Genomic DNA, 18,539 nt, shown 5'->3' with positions numbered 1-18,539 from the left:
TCAGCTCCTTTGCTGGAAGACTCTTTCTCTACTTTGCTCCAAAACCAATGGGCCCTCCATGTGTGGGTCTCTTTGAGTCTGCTCTGAGCCCCACTCTCTGTGTCTGTCCCTCCTCCCACACCACACTCCTGGATCACCGTAGCTTTACAAAAACTCTTAAAGTCAGATGGTGTAGTTCTCCAGCTTTATTCCTTTTTTTTTTTTAAATGAACTATCCTAGGTTCTTGACTTTCTCATATCGAGTTTGGAATTGGGTTGTCTAGCTCTAGGAAAATCATATTGGAGCTGGGTGTGGTGACGCCCGCCTGCTATCCCAGTGACTCGGGAGGCTGAGGTAGGAGGATGGCAAGTTGGAGGCCAGCCTCAGCCAAAGTGAGGCCCTCAGCAGCTCAGGGAGACCCTGTCTCTAAATAAAATACAAAATAGGGCTGGGGATGGGGGCTCAGCAGTTGAGAGACTCTGAGTTCAATCCCCACCCACCAAAAAAAAAAATCATACTGGGATTTTGATGAGAACCTATTGTATTATGGATAAGTAAAGAGAACTGACATTTTATCAATAACCAACTATTCCAATCTGGGGATATAATAGATCTTTCCATTTAATCAGGTCTTTGATTTCTTCTCCATAGTTCAAAGTTTTCAGCATGCAGATTTTTAAAAATCCTAAATTTTTTTTTTCATTTTTTTCCCGGGTGCATTATAGTTGTACATATCGATGAGATCTGCCATCACGTATTCGTGCATGCCCACGGTATAATTTGGCCAATGTCACCCCCCAGTATCTCCCCCTCCCTCCACCCCCTACCTCTTTGACCCCTTTCCTCTCTTTGCTAAATCTCCCTTTGATTTTTAGGGAGATATTTTCTTTTTTTTTTCCTCTCTGGATTTTAAAATATATTTTTGTAAGATTTATACCAAGTATCCCATGATCGTGGATGGCTATCGCGAAAGCGACACCTTTTAATATAAATATGAAATCATTATTTCTAATGCATGAAAATATCATTGGTTTTCGTTTATCGGCCTTGTAGCTGCAGTCTTACTGAAGCTCCTTCATCCATTCTAATAACTTTCAAAAGACCCTTTGAAATTTTCCTCATAGATGATTATGTAGAAAATCGGCACCTTTTCAACCTGCATGTCTTTCATTTCTGTTTCTTGCTTTATCACATGGGCTAGGAACTCTAGGATGATGTTCAATAGAAGTAATGAGAAAGTAAAGTATTTCAGAAAAAATATTCAGTCTTTTATCATTAAACCTGATGTTAGCTAGAAGGTTTTTTTTTTGTTGTTGTTGTTGTTGTTATAAATGCTTTTGGTCAAGTTGAGGAACTTTTGAATGATGCACGGATATGGAAGGTTTTACTGTATTTAGAGGGAGACAGAAGAAAGAATCTCCCTTCTTTTCATTTGGATGTGATGCCTGGAATGCTGGCAGCCATTTTGTGACCCTGAGGAGAGCTAGTTTAAGGAGCCCAACCAGCTCACTGATGATCAGATTAGAGATGAAAAGAACTGGGGTCCTTTCCATCGTTGGTCTTCTGACTTAACCCATCCTGGGACCCTCCTTTACCTCAAGAATTCTTGATGGATAGGAAACAGGAAATTAAATAACTTGATGATTTAAACCTTGGAGGGATAAAGACTTTTGTCCCTTGCCGCTAAGAGCCGTTGAACTGTTCCATACCGACTCTTGAGTGCAGGGACTTTTCCTGTTTACTGCTACACGCCCCATGCCTAGAACGGTGCCTGGATTATAGTAGGTGCTTGCTAAATGCTTTGCTGCAGAAGTGAAGGGAGACCAGGGCATGAGACCAGCTTCGGACAGGTGACCTCAGGAAACTCAAGTTAGACATGGAGTGCATCGAAAATCAGGTGTCAGTCTTGAAGGGCAAAAAGTAAATAATAATAATAATAATAATAATAATAATAATAATAATAATACTAAATGGGGAGAAAGAATCACAAAGGATTCCTTTTTACAGGTTCCCAAGACCAATATATCCGCTCTGCAAGAATCGATGCATATTTTTTTCCCCTTCCTTTCTGGAATAGCAACGTGTGAGACTTGTTCTCGAGTCATGAGCCATGTTTTCAGAAGAGAAATCTACAGATTGCAACAAGGGAACATGGAAGTCTTGAAAAAAAAAATCCTGTGTGAAGTTCTCTGCCTCCAAATCATGCTCACTCATGTCCCCATTAGGAGACCACGCCTCCTCTGGGAATGGATGTCGCCTGGCCCACCCTCCCACCTGCCCTGGGTCTGCAGAGCATCCAGGATCCATCTACCAAGGGTCCTGACACAGAGTCTACAAACTGCTCAGTGCTAGCTATTATTCTCCGAGGCAGAGGGTGGCTGGGGACCAAGATCTTGCAATAGGAGGACAGGGAGATGTGTCCCCCCTCCCCCACAGCGACAAAGAGCAGTTCCCGCAGAGAAACCAGAGCCCGTGGTCAAGAATCCAAGTCACCATAAATGTGGGCAAGCATGTGGGGAGAAGGGTCCACTCAGCCATGGCTGGTGGGGACCGCAGATTGGTGCGGCCACTCTGGAGAGCAGGGTGGAGATGCCTCAGAAAACTGGGAATGGAGCCACCACGGGACCCGGCTGTCCCACTCCTCGGTTTATACCCCCAAAGGACTGAAAATCAGCACACGACAGGGACACAGCCACATCCGTGTTTACGGCAGCTCCATTCACAATACCCTAAACCGTGGAAGCAACCTAGGTGCCCTTCAGTCGACGAGTGGATAAACTGGGGTCTCTATGTGCACAATGGAATATTACTCAGCCCTGAAGAAGGAGGAAATGTTGGCATTTGCCACACTAAATGGGTGGAACTGGAGATGATCATGCTGAGTGAAGTAAGACAGTCCCCCCAAAAACCAAAGGCGGAATGTTCTCTCTGATAGGGGGACGCTGACCCACAATAGGGAGAGGAGAAAATAGCAGGGCGTTGGAGGAGACGCAGGGGAGTGAAGGGAAGGGAGGGGAGGGACTGGGAGAGACAGGGGAATGGATGGACGTCCCTTTCCCATGTTCACATAGGAAACCACGACCAGGGACACCCCGCAGCAGGTCCAGCCACAGGAGTGGGACGTCACACCCCGTGTAGGTGGGACATGGCAGGATGCACGCTGCCTTCATGGAGAGCTAAAAAGAATAAATTAAAAAAAAAAACCCACTGAGGGACGTCCCTCCTGGGGACTCTCAATGGCCCATGGGTGGTGTGGCCCTCAGGTAAAAGGGGGTCCAGCAGGTGGGCTCCCTACCCAGGGGACAACAGGTTGGGGACGTTAGGGAACCTGACTGGCAGATCAACCTCAGGCCTGGCCTCTGAATTGGAGGCTGGGAGGGACCAGGATGTTGGTGGGCGGGACTTACTCTAAGGGCGGTTCCCAGATCCTGGGAGCTCTGTGTGAAGTCAGGGTAGGGGGGCGGGTGGGTGGTGGAGGAGAACCACTTCCCCGCAGGGTTCTTACGTTTGATCTTGAGACCGTTTCTGGCTTAGTTGGCTTATGGCCTCTCGAAGTTGCTGAGGCTGGCCTCCACCTTGCGATCCTCCTGCCTCAGCCTCCTGAGCCTCTGGGAGGACAGGCGTGCGCCACCATGCTTGGCTGCTTAGCTTTCTGACACTCTTCCTTCCTCTGATTCATTGTTGGGGGGGGGCACAAGATCCCCAGGGTGATAGTGGGTGTCATTTTAAGAGGACCAAATGAGCAAGGTCCCTGGGGCCCCATTAGATTTTATGGCTTTTGCAGACATTTCTTCTGATTCTCTCTCGTCTGCTAGCTTGGTCCCCATCCAGGAAAGACGGATGAAGAACCAGCCACCCATCAGGATGCTGTGTCCCCTAAACAGAAACCGCCCCAGGTCTTTCTAACGGAGGGGATTGAATACAGGGAGTTGGTTCCTGATGGGGACTGCTGATGAGTGGCTCCTGTCCCTAGAGAATAGCCAACGTCACCAGGGCTCCTAACAGGGTACCTGAATGGCAGATCAATGTCAGGCCTGGCCTCTGAATTGGAGGACTATGGACAGCATCCACAGTCATAGGGGACTGTCTAGTGGGACATGGGACCATGGATGGGGGTTCCGTTTTGCAGAAGCCGGAGCTCTGGCTGAAACACCCCACAACCAGGGGCTCCCCAAAGCAGAATGGAGAGAGGGAGAGGCTCCCACAGCCAGCCTCCACCCCTGCCTCCCTGGGGAGGCAGCTTCCGGGAAGTTGGGAGCAAGGCACGCTGGGAAATGTAGTTTCCAACCGTGTCCAACTGGGCGCTGGAATCTGAGAATGGGTCATCTGGGACTTGGTGTCTGCCCTCCTCGCGGGACCAGGCACGTCGGGGAGTGACAGCCACTGCAAGCTCAGGGACGGGTACCTCTTGCCTAGGCCCTGACCTTGGCCCTGTGGACTTGGTTCTCTGGGGGGACAGCAATGGAGGAGCAGGAAGAGGACCCCACAGAGGGACCCCAGAGGACATGGCAGCTTGTCCTGCACATTGTCACCCTGGCTCCCTTGTCCCTGGGCTGGGGTGGCTTGGATGGTGCAGTTGGGAATGAGGTAAATTACTCCTGGGTAAATGGCGGTTGGGAATGAGGTAAATTACTCCTGGGTAAATGGCGGTGGTGGCTTTGGTGACAGGAGACCCTGTGGAAGGTGGCCTAGCCCGTCCTTCCCAGCCCTCAGCCAGGGGACACTCCAGTTGGGGTCAGCTCTGAGTGGGGGACAGTGAAGCTCCACCTGGGCTGGGCTGCCAGCTGCAGGGTCTGACCTCACTGGGGACAGCCACGGTGGGGGGGTGGGGGGTGGGGACACGGGGTGGGGACAATTCACAGCTGCAGGCCCCATCTGTCAGCTCTGGGGACAGAGGGGGAGGGGTGGGCTAGGACGGAGACAAAGGACACCGGGCAGGATAAAGGAGCCTAGGGCACTGGAGAGACAGAGAGAGAGAGAGAGAGAGAGAGAGAGAGAGAGAGAGAGAAATCTCCCGGAAGAAGTCACAACCCCCATAGGATGGCCCTGTGGCGACCTTTCGGGGACATAAAAACCATCTGCAAAGGCCAGTTGTCCTGTACCCCGCTCTCAGGCTGAAGGGAACCCGGAGGAACCTGGGAGTCTGTCTCCCATCTTTTCCCCAGGGCGGGCGGACCAGAGAGGTTAAGCGAGTTTCCCGGGGGTCGCCCAGCTCTTTGGTCCTTTGGATCCCGCAACCCAAAGTCCTGGAGCAGAGACCCACTTGCCAAATCACCGGAGTGGCTGTGCCTGGGTCAATGACGCGTGCTCCAGTCACCCCCTAAGGAGTCCCGGGCGCAGACTCAGGCACCAGCTGCCCCAGGTCGCGGTGACCCTGAGGACGCCGCGCCCCGCCCCCCAGCCCGGCTGCACCTGGAAGCCCCCGTGGGGGAGGGGAGGAGCGGGAAGACGGATGGAGCCGCCTGGCTGCGCAGCTCCCCGTCGCCATGGCAACCCAGGCGCAGGCTGCACCTGTCAATCAACCGACCGCAGCAGCAGTGGCTCCTGTGCAGGAGCGGCCAGCGCTGGGGCCCGGTCCCATTTATTTTTTTCTTTTTGATACCCAGGATGGAACCCAGGGGGCACTTAACCCCTGAGCCCCGTCCCCAGCCCCTTTTTCTATTGTATTGAGAGACAGGGTCTCGCTGAGTGGCTCAGGGCCTTGCTAAGTGGCTGAGGCTGGCCTCCACCTTGCGATCCTCCTGCCTCAGCCTCCCGAGCCGCTGGGATGAGGGCCTGCAGCATTCTGGGAAAAAAATCCTTTGCCAGGGTCACACGGCTGGTGGGGTGGGGGGCCGGGTCTGACCCAGGCAGCCCATTGGCAGACACCAGAGGGCCCCTCCAGGATGTCCCACCCTGGCCCCTCTCCTTCCCCCCCCCCCCCCCCCCCCCCCCCGCGCGGGGTGGCCCACCGCAATGGGATGCGGGAGGCGACTGGGCTGTTGTACAAATAGAAACCGTCCTTGCTCATTATCCCTTAATTGAGGCGACAAAGGAGTCTGGAAAACATCCATCAGAAGCCCATTCAGGACATTATCAGAGAGGACTGGGCTTGGATCACACAAAAGGAACCGCAAGTAGTTGCAATCAGGGGCCATGCAGTCGGAAACAAAGCCACCCCGCTCCCCACCCCCCAGGACAAAAAGTGCAGAATTAGCCCAATTACACGCGGGATGTGGCCCCGGGAATCAGGTTCCTGGCTTCTGGCCAGCTTCTTCCCTTTCTGGGATCCCAGATGGGAGGAACCAAAAAAGAAGCTTCTAGAACCTCACAAACCTGCTTTGGTGCTCGGGATGGGGAACACAGGGACTGCAAGAGAGTCTTCTGGGGCTTGCTTCAGGCTGGACTCTTGAGATCCAGATGTGGCCTGCGTGAAACGGTCACCTCCCTCCGTCGGGTCCCTCTACTTCTTAGGATGCAACCTTAGATAACTCTGTCTTGGTTTTTGGTTTTAGGATCAGCCAGCTCGGCACAGTGACATGTGTGCTTTTGTGAACCGCCCCCCCGCTCCTGGGCACCCCTCAGTAATCCAGTTAAACTTTGGGCTCAGCTGGGCAAGGTGGTGCACGCCTGTCATCCCAGCAGCTCAGGAGGCTGAGGAAGGAGGATCACAAGGCAGAGGCCAGCCTCAACATCTTAGCAAGGCCCTAAGCAACCCAGTGAGACCCTATCTCTAAATAAAATACAAAATAGGGTCTCGCCGAGTTGCTGAGGGCCTCACTAAGTTGCTGAGGCTGGCCTCCAACTTGCGATCCTCCTGCCTCAGTCTCCTGAGCCTCTGGGATTACTAAGGGTGTCACTGAACCTGGATTCACTATTTAAACAGAAGAAATTTGGTGCAGGTGATAAAGTCACTACGAATGTATAGGCAGGGCAAGAAGAGTGACCCTGGTACACACTTCAGGACCAGGTCTTACCTTCAAGCACTGGTGCTTTGAAAACTATTTTTTTTTCCCAGTAGAGATGGCATCATCCCCAAGAGGAATTTGGGTGATGAAAAGACGTTCCATCTCATTAAAGGTGCAATTGCTCTTTTCTCTCTTTGTTCGCAAGCCGTCGAAACTTGGCGCTGACTTGCTTAAGCAAGGAAAGGAATTTATGGGCTCATACAACTAAAAGAAGTCCCAAGGTAGACTTCAGGCATGGCTGGATCCAGGCACTCTGATGATGTCATCAGCCCACGGTGTTCTCGCTGCTGTTTGTTTCTCTGCCCACGCAGGGAAAATTACTCTCCAAAGCAGAAGCATGATGTCATCGTCACCTTTTCATTTCTGTTTCCCTCCTTGGTCGTTCCCCCTACAAAGACCCTTCCACCATTCTTACCAAAGTCCCAGAGCTGATTCTTACTGGCCAGGTTTATGTCAATAACTCTGATTCGATCACTGATTGGCCAGGTCTGCATTGTATGCCCGCCTCCGAAGGTGAGGTCATTGTGGTGATCCCTTTCTGAGCCAATTGTACTAAGAAGGAGAAAAGGACACTCTTGTCACAATGGTCACCTGTAATGTCTCCCCAGCAGCCATCCAGCCACCTGTCCAACTCACTGCTCTGCCCCTCAGTGCTCTACCCCTCCCAGGTTATTGTGGGCTGCAAAGCTTCTGTGAAGTGGTATCACTTGTCCTCTGTCCCTGTCATAGCAGCCAAAATGCTCTTTTTAAATTGCTGGGCTTGACTTGCTCCCAAGCTGGAGACTTTTCCCACTGACCCTGTCACCGTGGGCCACAGGCCTGCTCCTTCCCTGGCTTTCTAGGCCTATGTTGACTTGATTGGAACCTCTATTCTAAATGCACCCTTAGGACCATCCCCTTGCCATTTCCAACAATTCAGGCTCTTTCTGCCCCAGGACCTTGGCACATGCCACCCCTCTCTCCCATTTGTTATCAACTGTTGCAATATATATATATTTGTGGCGATAAAAACCTATGGTAGAAGCTGATCCTCCTTTAAGGCCTGACTCTCCTCTGCTTTGTCCTTCCTTGTTCCCCTGCCTGGCATTTCTTTTAAGTTTCCCTCTGCAATCACACCTCTCTTGTCTTTCTGTCCCTCTCTCAGTGGATGGATGCCAGTTTTCTGTTGCTGGATGATGTTTAAGTGGAGAGGCCAGACAAGGGGGTCGTGGCAGCTGGAGGCTGGCATCTCCTCTCTCTCTGCCATCTTGGGGGGCTTCCACTGGGTTAATTGGGCTTCCTCTCTGCATGGCTGCCTCAGGCTCTTGGATTGATAGTTGGGCTCCCTCTCTACATGGCTGCCTCAGGCTCTTGGATTGTTACTTGGGCTTCCTCTTCGCATGGCTACCTCAGACTCTTGGATTGATAGTTGGGCTTCCTCTCTTCATGGCTGCTTCAGCCTCTTGGATTGATAGTTGAGCTCCCTCTCTGCATGGCTGCCTCAGGCTCTTGGATTGTTACTTGGGCTTCCTCTCTGCATGGCTGCTTCAGCCTCTTGGATTGATAGTTGAGCTCCCTCTCTGCATGGCTGCCTCAGGCTCTGGGATTGCTAGTTGGGCTTCCTCTCTGCATGGCTGCCTCAGGCTCTGGGATTGCTTCCATGGCGCCTCACAGCTCAGAGACCTGCCTTCCGGGGAGTGCACCTTTGATGATGTGACCCTGTAAGTCTCCCAAACAGCACTTGGGCCACGCAGGGTGGCTGGAACCACTGCAATCTCCCCCCAAATCACCATCATTTGCAAGAAAACCCAGTGGGTTAGGAGATCTCCCTGTGCACATGGGGAGGAGGCCGGCCTTCCTCTGTGCCATCAGCATCCACAGGAAGGAGTTAAGCCCAGCCTCGAGCAGGGAATTCATCCCTGACCCCAGGAGAGCAGAGAGCCCTGTCACTTGGGGGAGGGGACAAAACCCCCGAGGACACCCAACTGAACCCATTATCTGCATTTCTGCTTTTTGCAAAATGGAGATAATATGGCCGGGAGGTGACAGAGGAGAAAGTGCTTGGCTAAGGAGGGAGCCCTCCTCCCCCAGCGCCTCCCTCCCTGCCCCCCCCAACCTGGTGCAGAACTTCTTGAAACCTGGCTGCTCCCTGGGGTCTTTAATTAATTGTCCCCGGCCCTGCAGACCTAGATCCAACAGAAGCAGGAAGGAGGTGCCTTGCGCTTTGGATGTAAATGCCTGGAGGCAAGGATTTCTGCCTGGTAAAAAGGCTGACGGGGTGATTTCAGAGCAGCCGTGTTCCTGGGGAAGGGATGCCTGTCAGCCTCCACCCAGGTGGGAGGAGGCCATGGCTCAGATCCACAGTGCAGCGGTGGGTGTCCCCTGTCAGGACCCCGGCCCGGCCACAGAGCTCCCTGCAGGTGTGTGTCCAGGTAACAGATGCCCTGCAGGTGACCCTCCAGATTCCAATCAAATTACAGAGTCTTTACCTCATACTCAGGCGAACCTTCCCCATCACCCTTCTTGCTATCCTTAAGAAATATTTGGCCTGGCCCAGTGGCACACACGTGTCATCCCAGCAGCTGGGGAGGCTGGGGCAGGAGGATCGCAAGTTGGAGGCCAGCCTCAGCCACTTAGTGAGATCCTGTCTCAAAATAAAAAGAGCTGGGGGTGTGGCTCAGGGGCGGGGCACGCTCCCCCAAGTTTCATCTCCAACATCAGAACAAACAAAGACACCTGGTTTTATCATTTCTGAAGTTGATGCTTTTAATTTGCAAGAACATGGTAGGAGGCCACCTATGAAAAGCCCAGAGGGTCTCAAAACCTCATTATAGATTTAAAAGAGCACACGGGGGTGGGGGAGCTTGTGACAGTTTGTCCCTCATAGAAAAAGCAAAGTGTCCCCATGATTCATGAAATCAAGAGAGGGGAATGTATTAGTCAGGTTTTGCCGCGTAACAAATCATCCTGAAGTGGGGCCTAGCGGGAAGTAAGGAGGTCAGTAAAGGTGCTGTGCTTTGAAGGAACTGATACGGCTCTCATGGGACCCTGCTTAGTTATCAAGAGTGAGCCTGGGACCGGGGCTGGGGCTCAGTGGCAGAGCATTCGCCTAGCATGTGTGAGGCACTGGGTTCGATTCTCAGTGTCGCATATAAATAAATAAAAATAGATAAAGGTCCTTTGACAGCTAAAAAATATTTTTTTAAAAAAGAGAGTGAACCTTGACCCCTCAATCCCTCTCCATATTCCTGTGTTATCCCAATCTTTTCCTCCTGAGTGTGTGTCCACCACTGTGATATTATCCCCACCGCGTCCTCACCAGCACCAAGGTGATTCTGGCACCCAAGGCCCTGAACCTCCAGAAATGAGACGTAAACAGACCTCTCTTCTTGATAAAGTACCAAGCCTCAAGTACTTTGTTATAATACCAGAAAGCAGGCTAACACGGCATTCCTTTTCATTAGTGAATAATATTCCATTGTACATGGATATACCACATGGTTCACCCATTTATCAGATGGTGGACATTGAGATGGTTTTCCAACGTCTCTGCTTTTATGTATTTAGGCACCTTTCAATGAACATTTGCCTAGGCATTTTCCCCTTGCGCTTCTAATTTTAACTCTAGGAAAATTATATATATATAATAGAATTTTTTATATTATAGAAAAATCCTGCTAAGCCCATGGCCGCCTCCTTCGTAGGCAGGGTTACGAAAGGGATGGACCCTTGGCCTCGCTGGAGGATCAGCTAATGAACTAGCATCTCTCTCTCCTCTTTTCCACTTCCTCTCACCAAAGGAGGAAACTTCTATTTAATTTTCAGACAAAGAGACGGGTTCACTCCAGGTAATAAAAGAACTTAAAAAAAGCAAAAACTTAAATAAAATAAAAGCTGAAATAAAGCAACACTCTCGGGAGTCTCCTCCTACGGGGCTGGAATCTTCTTTCCCCAGTTCACTCCATCCTCAGGGTGGTCCCCCCGCCCCCCAGGGGAAGCTGGGAGGCTGCTCTGGGGGACACAGAGCTGAAGGCTCAAGGGTGTGTTCAAGTCTTGGTCTGTCACCATTAGCAGGTGGTGGAGCCTTTAAGAGGCGGGGCCTAATGGGAGGAAGTGAGGTCGCGGTGGGCGTGTCCTTGAAGGAGGTGTTGGAAGGCCTATTTCTTCCCGGCCTCTGCCCATTGAGCAGCTTCCCCTACAACATGCCCCACCCCAGGCCCAAAGGGCCACAGGGCCCATCATCACTCACGAACTGAAACCTTCAACATTGAACCAAAATAAATTTTTGTCTTCATACAATGACTTACCTCTGGAATTTATTACAGTAACGGAAAGCTGACCAACGCACCGTCATTGAAACTCCGTGCATTCTTTCTAGCCAACACGGGCCACGTGGCTCAATAAAACAGCAGATAACAGTTCACCCAGTGTGTCTTCAAGATCTGCTGCCTCCCACGTGGCCTCCAGGATGTCACCGCGGAGGTCACCACTAGTTCCACTCCTGACTCTGGCCACCCCGGGGAGGAGGAAGAGGATGGAGGCAGCTCTGTCCCCCTCTTCCTTTTTCCAGTCTTGACTTTTTCTATTTTTCTCCTCGGATCCTGTTCTATATCATTTGTTATCAACTGTGGCAATATATTTTTATGGGGCGATAAAAACGGAAAAGATACAGATGGCAGATTTAGCATGTGCCCTCCCCCAGCCTCCTCCTCTTGCGCTCAATCTCTGTCAATGACAGAAAATCTCTCTCTCTCTCTCTCTCTCTCTCTCTCTCTCTCTGTCTTTCTCATCCTCCTCCGAGGCCTCCCTCCGGAGAGCCAGAAGGCAGAGGGGATTGGGGGGACGGAGAGTTCCAACTACAGGCTGCACCCCTAAAGGGTAGCTCTCCTTGGGTCTCCTGCCTGCAGCAGTTGCCTGGAGACAGCTGCTCCTGACGCAGGCTCAGATTGGGAGTCGTTGGCACAGGCTCCCTCTACAGGTCACGGGAGAGAAAGTGGAGTCGGGCCTTCGGTCCTCAGGTGGTAGGAGAAAATGGTAGATCCACAGACCCCAGAACTAACCCCCAAGGGGATGGAGCTAGGAGGTCCCAGAGGGGAGAGGACGGAGAGAATAATGATGTAGAAAAGTCCATTATACGCCGGGCACAGTGGTGCACACCTGTCACCCCAGTGGCTTGGGAGGCTGAGGCAGGAGGATCGTGAGTTGGAGGCCAGCCTCAGGAACTTAGCATGGGCGCTAAGCAATTCAGCAAGACAGGAAAAGGTGAGGCTGGGTCGTGGCTTGACTCACCCTGAGTCCCTAGGGAGGTGCGTCCCTCCCTGATCCAGGATCCACAGCTGCAGCCAGCGTCTTTGGGGACTTTGGACGGTCTCCCTTTGAGGAGGGGAGTGGCCTTTTGCATTTATGTGGGATGAGAGCATATTTTTAGCAAGAGGAGTCTGGGGATTTGGGTGCATCCCCCTTTTCTTTAATTGTTCTCATTGGCAGGTGGTGGAGCCTTTAAGAGGCGGGGCCTAGTGGGAGGAAGTGAGGTCTCTGTGGGCGTGTCCTTGAAGGAGGTATTTGAAGGCCCATGTCTTCCTGTCTGTCTGTGCTTCCTGGCTGCTGCTTGCTGGGCAGTTTCCCCGAGGATATGCTCACCCCAGGCCCAAAGGACAGCAGGACCCATCATCACCCATGGACTGAAACCTTCAACACTGAACCAAAATGATTTTTTTGTCTTCATACAATGACTTACCTCTGGAATTTATTACAGTAACGGAAAGCTTTACACGACAGTAGGGTGTATTTTTTTTTTGTATCAGGGATTAAACCTAGGGGTGCTTAACCACTGAGCCCCATCCTTGGCCCTTTTTTATATTTTATTTAGAGACAGGGTATCCCGGAGTTACTTAGGGCCTCGCTGAGTTGCTGAGGCTGGCCTCCAACTTGGGATCCTCCTGCCTCAGCCTCCCCAGCTGCTGGGATGCCAGGCATGTGCCACTGCGCCTAGCTTGGACTTGTTCCCTGTAAAGGGGAGGTGGGAGTCTGTCTCTGTTTGCTTCCTGGCTACGCTGGTGAGTAGCCTAATTCCAGATTCGACAGAGAATGTTTGAGAAGCGTGTTGTATTAATGTCATAGATTTTTTTTTTTTGGTATTAATTCCTAGATTTTTTTTTTCCTGTTTTAGTTTTTCTTGTGTCCTCACCTTGTCGGAAATCTCTGGGACAGTGGCGAATCACAGAGCCGATGGTGGGTATTTTTGACTATTCATTTACTGTCTATTCATTTACTCTGTCATTTAGACAACGTTTGTCACAGGGCAGAGGTGGCTGGGATCCGAATTTCAGTTCATGATAAATAATGTCCTGTGTCACCACAGACCCAAAGAGACAGAACCAACAGGCCATGAACAGAGACTTCTAAAACAATAAGAGAGAGAAAAAAAAAAACTCGTAAAACCTTTTTTTTTCCTTTTAAGTGCATTACCTGAGGTATTTTGTTATAGTCCGAGAAAATGGACACAATACTCCATCCAAGAGAAGAAAATTGCCTTTTATACTTAAAAAAAAGGTCAGGAATATCTAATATCTATCGAATATTATTAAATTCCTTTCTAGGCTGGGTGCAGTGGTGCCTGACTGTCATCCCAGCGGCTCGGGAGGCTGACGCAGGAGGATCGGAAGTTCAAAGTCAGCCTCAGCCACTTAGCAAAGGGCTCAGCAACTCAGGGAGACCTTGTGTCTAAATAAAATGCAAAATAGGGTTGGGGATGGGGCTCAGTGATGGAGTGCCCCTGAGTTCAGTCCCCAGTAACCCTCTCCCCACACACACAAAAAATCCTTTTTAGTAATCACAGCCCACGCCCCCAATAGCCCTGCTGCTATTGAACCAGCCTTGCATTCCTGTAGTCTTGCATTATATTGGTGGATTATTCTGCTTATATTTTATTGAGCATTTTTTTTGCATCCTTTTGTGAAAGAAGATTTTTTTTGCGTGTGTGTGTGTGTGTTGTCAGGTTTGATGTCAGAACTGGAAAAGTTCCTTCCATTTCTCCCTTTCTGAGATTGCTTGGGTGTGAGCTGGACGCCTGCTGAGATGTTGCATCGCGGGAAGGCCAGCTGTCGCCCGGAGCGTCTGGGGGCTGTGGAGGAGGTGTGTGACTTTTCTCTCTCCACGCTTAAGCTTGAGCTTCTGTCGCAACTGAAGTCCCCCTGTTTGGGGACTGTCACTCTCGGCCATATGGGCCGTCTGTGCTCTGCCTTCTTATGCCCCCGAGGGATGACATGTTCTCTTCTCCGGGCAGGTGGGGGACATCACGAAATTGACTGTAAAGGTTTCAGATGGAGGAGGATCTGTCCCAGCACCTCCCAACTCTCCCTGAGTTGCTTAGGGCCTCACTTTGGCTGAAGCTGGCCTCCAACTCTTGATCCTCCTGCCTCAGCCTCCCGAGATGCTGGGAGGACAGGCGTGTGGCCACCGTGCCCAACGATTGTCCCTCTTGATTTTAAATCACGTCCCCGTTCTCTGCGAGATGGGCATCAGTCAGAGTTGATCCGTGTCTCCACCTCCAGGGCCGCTTCCCTCCATCGATAAAATTGGAGGCTGGGAGGAGGCAAGAGGAAGGTCAACACGGAGGTCAGTGTATCCTCGTGGTTTTCAGACGGCCCTGCCTTTCCCTGCTCAGACCCACCTCTCCTAACACTCCTGGACACTTGGGTTGTCCCACCTCCAGGAAACCTTCCTAGATACGCCCTTTGGTGAAGGTACGCAGACCTGTCCATCAAGTAGTGGAATTGGCCTGGTCCTGTGATGTTACTGTCACAAAATACCTGAGAAAAATCAACTTAAAGGAGAAACAATGTCTTCTGGCTCATGGCAACCAGTGAAGTCCAGCAGCCCCTCACGGAGGGGTGGACCGTGGAGAGATCCCGTCCCATGCGGGTCAGCTCCAGTCCTGCCCGTGTGTTGAATGAATATTTTTTTTCCTGGTTCCTGGGTAAGAGCTCTTTCTGTGCTGGTGACACGTCCTCTCACAGATGTCCACGTTGTGGGCAATTTCCTGATGAGCTCCAGAGTTGGCCGTCCGTGGACTGAGACCTCGATTCCCAGTGGCTCAGGAGGCTGAGGCAGGAGGATCGAAAGTTAGAGGCTGGCCTCAGCCATTTATCGAGAGGCCCTCAGCAACTCAGTGAGACCCTGTCTCTAAATAAAATATAAAAAAAGGGGCTGGGGACGGGGCTCAATGGCTGAGGGCCCCCTGGGTTCAATCCATGGCATCCCCCTCCCAAGAAAGAATCCCCTTATTGTAAGATAAGACTAACTTTCTTTCATTCCTTCTCTCTCTCTCTCTCTCTCTCTCTCTCTCAAACAAAACCCAGAGGGAAGCAGTTCCAGACCTCTGTGGTGGCTTTACGACCTTCTCGCTCCATGAATCTCAACAGGGGTCACCAACTCGTAGACCCAGAAGGCTGCTCCAGCTCTGACCATCACATCTCCATTCCAACGAGAAAGGGGACAGCAAAACGAGACTCATCGAAGAGCAAGGAAAGGCTGATTCTGTCTCCAAGTGCAAGACATTGGGGGGAAACTTGCTATGGCCTCCCCCCAAAAATTCATAATTTGTCAACCTCACCCCCAAGGCAACAGTAATAATAACAGGTGGGACTTTTAGGTGGGAACTTTGTGAGTAGAATTCATGATTTTATAGAAGAGGCTCCAGGCACCTGGTCACCCCTTCCACCAGCTGAGGACACAGTAGACGTGACCCACGGGACCAGCAAATCTGCCCTTGATTTGACCTTGAACTTCCCGGGAGCCAGAAACCTCTGTGGTTTTTAACCTTCCGGGTCTGAGGTGTTTTGTTACAGCAACACAAACGACCTCTGTGGTTTTTAACCTTCCGGGTCTCAGGTGTTTTGTTACAGCAACACAACGACCTCAGAAGTCACACCCTGCCCCGAAGAACACTCCAGGCGACCACAGCCAGTGGCACTGAGGGACCGAGAAAGCCACCCTGTGACCTTGGCCGCCGTGGAAAAGGAGGAAGAGAGCAGACATCCCGGAGCCAAGACGCTGCCTGTATCTCTGGGCTTCTTTCCTGCCCCCTCTTGTCCCCTCTCCATTGAGGGGTGACCCGATTCTTTCACATCTTATCGCCTTCAGCCCCAGCCTGGGAGGGCCGACAAGCCCCTGCCTTGCTCTCAGGGACAGTATCTGGGATACAGTCTGCAGGTCTCAAAATGCATCTGTGACACAGGTAAATGTAAGTCACTCAGGGACAGGGTGTTTGTGACAGAGCCCTATTATGCCTTTAATTTAACTATTTTTATTTGGAGGGGGACAGTGGCACTGGGGATTGTATCCAGGGGTGCTTCACCATGGGGCTCTTTTTATTCTTTATTTAGAGACAGGGTCTCGCTGAGTTCCTTCGTCATCACCAAGTGGCGGAGGCTGGCCTCCACCTTGCGATCCTCCTGCCTCAGCCTCCGGTGCCCATAACAGCACTCCTTTGGGCCTCTTTCCTTCCTCCTGGGGGAGGCTTTGTGATTTCCAGTTGCTAGAGTCCTTCTCTCTCTCTCTCTAGCTGCCTACAGAGCAGGGGTTGGAGGCACAGAGGCTGGGCTGGTGGTGGTGGTGGTGGTGGTGGTGGGGAGACACAAATGAATGGGAACTGACAGATTCCGCCCTCAAGAAGGGGGCTCCCCCTGTGTCCCCCGGAACGCCAGCCGCCTAATTGGCAGTGCCGTCCTTGCAGCGCTCCTGGAGCTGGTGAATCGCCTGGGGAACTTGTTAAAAATCGGAAACTTCTGAGTCAGTAGATTTCGGGGGGGATGTATTTGGTGGCAAGTGACAGATCACCAACCCGCTCAGGCTAAAAGGGACTGAATGGTGAGGGCTGGGGGTGGGGGTGGGGGCTCCTGCTCTGACTGCCAGGGGCCTGGGAGGCTGGGTTGGGTTGGGGGGGGATGGACAGGGTGGCTGGATGGGGTGCCCCATCATCCCAGCAGCTTGGGAGGCCGAGGCAGGAGGATCGTGCTTTGGAGGCCAGCCTCCGCCCGCTTCCTGAGCTGAGGCCCTGAGCAACTCAGTGGGACCCTGTTCTCTAAATAAAAGTAGAAAAAGGGCTGGGGAACGGAGAGGGGGGATCAGTGCCCCCCTTGGGTTCCATCCCTGGCACCCCCCCTCCCATCCCTTAGGGAAAAAAAAAAAAGAGAACGACTACAATTTGCCGAGGCTGGCCTCCACCTGGCGATCCTCCTGCCTCAGCCTCCCAAGGCGCGGGCCACTCACTGCCCTCTGCCCCTGTCCTTCTCCGTTCCTTTTCCTCTGTCTCTGGGTCTGTGTCACCCTCCACTTGTCTGTCTCTGCTTGATTGCTGGCCTCTCTGGGTCCCCTCCCAGCAGTGTCCCTGTTTCTTGGTGCTGGGTCTCTCTCTCCTCTCCTGTCTGTCTGTCTGTCTGTCCATCTGTGGCCTGGGATCTGTCCGTCCATCCTGGGAATCTCAGGCGGCTGCAAACACCCCCTGCGAGCTCTTTGATGTGCGGCCCGTGAGATTCCCTTTGAATCTTGCAGGAGCCTGGAGACGGTTGCCAAGGGAACGGGTCAGGAGCTGCAGGAGGGAGGGAGGGAGGGAGGGAGGGACCAAGGGGGGTGGGGGGGGAGGGGGAGGGACGCTTTTCTGTTTCCATCTCTTCTTGGTGCTTTCTTTTTGGCCAAAGCATTTTTCTTTTTTTCTTTTCTTTTTTTTTTTTTTTTTAAAAAAAGGCGACAATTTAAAATGATTTTTTTTTTTTATTTTCCCCAAGAATCAACATGACAGAAATAATAGGTCCTAATTGGGCTGGACGAGGCTCGAGAGTGGCAGCCTCCCTCTGGGCCTGGGAGGGAGTTCATGGCCAGGTTCTGGGGACTGGGGTGATGACAGGACCCCGGGGGCCACTTTGCCAGGTACCAGGGCTGGTCACCTCCACCCCCACCCCTGCTCAGCCCTGGGAGAGACTCCAGGACCCCACCCCCAGCCCTCTCTGGAGGCTGAAATGTCACAGTTGGGTGCAGGATGAAGCTTTGTGGCCACACACAGGGGGACCTCCGGGCCTCCCCGTGGGCCCCGGGTTGGGGATGGGAGGCCGGCAGAGGAGGCCGGGTTCTGGTGAGTCTCAGAAGTGGCGCCCACCCGCCTGTCCTCTGCTTTGGAAAATGCACCCCTCTGCCCTCCTGCCATGTGGCCGTCACCGGGATGGACCCACAGGATGCCCACGCGGTGCCCTGCACGGAGCCCATGCTGGCCTCCCCTCCTGCCCACTGGCCTCTGCCATCTGAGGACCTAGGAGGCTGCATTAAAGAGCATTGATTGGGCCTTTCCTTTGATACCAGGGCTGGAACCCACAGGCGCTTCACCCCTGAGCCCCGTCCCCAGCCCCTTTTCCTATTTTATTTAGAGACAGGGTCTCGCCAAGATGCTCAGGGCCTTGCTAAGGGGTGAGGTTGGTCTCCAACTTGTGATCCTCCTGTCTCAGCCTCCTGAGCTGCTGGGATTGCAGGCAACCTTGCCTGGCCAAGATACCTCTAGAGATTGAACCCAGGGGTGCTTAACCCCTGAGCCCCGAACCCAGCCCTTTTTAGATTTTATTTAGAGACAGGGTCTCGCTGAG

Source organism: Ictidomys tridecemlineatus, chromosome 16 (assembly GCF_052094955.1).
Source record: "Ictidomys tridecemlineatus isolate mIctTri1 chromosome 16, mIctTri1.hap1, whole genome shotgun sequence".
Taxonomy (NCBI): domain Eukaryota; kingdom Metazoa; phylum Chordata; class Mammalia; order Rodentia; family Sciuridae; genus Ictidomys; species Ictidomys tridecemlineatus.
Note: the sequence above shows the minus strand (reverse complement) of the source record.